The sequence below is a fragment of the Bison bison genome, unplaced genomic scaffold (genome assembly GCF_000754665.1).
Source record: "Bison bison bison isolate TAMUID 2011002044 unplaced genomic scaffold, Bison_UMD1.0 scf7180017850834, whole genome shotgun sequence".
NCBI lineage: Eukaryota > Metazoa > Chordata > Mammalia > Artiodactyla > Bovidae > Bison > Bison bison.
Genome location: NW_011481407.1, coordinates 28393 through 29436, shown reverse-complemented (window position 1 = coordinate 29436; position 1044 = coordinate 28393).

The following is a 1044-nucleotide window of genomic DNA, read 5'->3' as shown; positions in this document are numbered from 1 at the left end:
CGATTCAGGTATGACCTAAATAAAATCTCTTATGATTATACAGTGGAAGTGAGAAATAGATTTAAGGGACAAGATCTGATAGACTGCCTGATGAACTACAAATGGAGGTTTGTGACATTATACAGGAGACAGGGATCAAGACAATCCCCATGGAAAAAAATGCAAAAAAGCAGAATGGCTGTCTGGGGAGGCCTTACAAATACTTGTGAAAAGAAGAGAAGCGAAAAGCAAAGGAGAAAAGGAAAGATATAAACATCTGAATGCAGAGTTCCAAAGAATAGCAAGGAGAGATAAGAAAGACTTTCTCAGTGATCAGTGCAAAGAAATAGAGGAAAACAACAGAATGGGAAAGAATAGAGATCTCTTGAAGAAACCTAAAGATACCAAGGGAATATTTCATGCAAATATAGACTCGATAAAGGACAGAAATGGTATGGACCTAACAGAAGCAGAAGATATTAAGAAGAGGTGGCAAGAATACACAGAAGAACTGTACAAAAAAGATCTTCACGACCCAGATAATCACGATGGTGTGATCACTGACCTAGAGCCAGACATCCTGGAATGTGAAGTCAAGTGGGCCTTAGAAAGCATCACTATGAACCAAGTTAGTGGAGGTGATGGAATTCCAGTCGAGCTATTTCAAATCCTGAAAGATGATGCTGTGAAAGTGCTGCACTCAATATACCAGCAAATTTGGAAAACTCAGCAGTGGCCACAGGACTGGAAACGGTCAGTTTTCATTCCAATCCCAAAGAAAGGCAATGTCAAAGAATGTTCAAACTAGCAATGTCAAAGAATGTTCAAACTACTGCACAATTGCACTCATCTCAGACACTAGTAAAGTAATGTTCAAAATTCTCCCAAGCCAGGCTTCAGCAATACGTGAACCATGGACTTCCTGATGTTCAAGCTGGTTTTAGAAAAGGCAGAGGAACCAGAAATCAAATTGCCAACATCTGCTGGATCATCAAAAAAGCAAGAGAGTTCCAGAAAAACATCTATTTCTGCTTTATCGATTATGCCAAAGCCTTTGACTGTGTG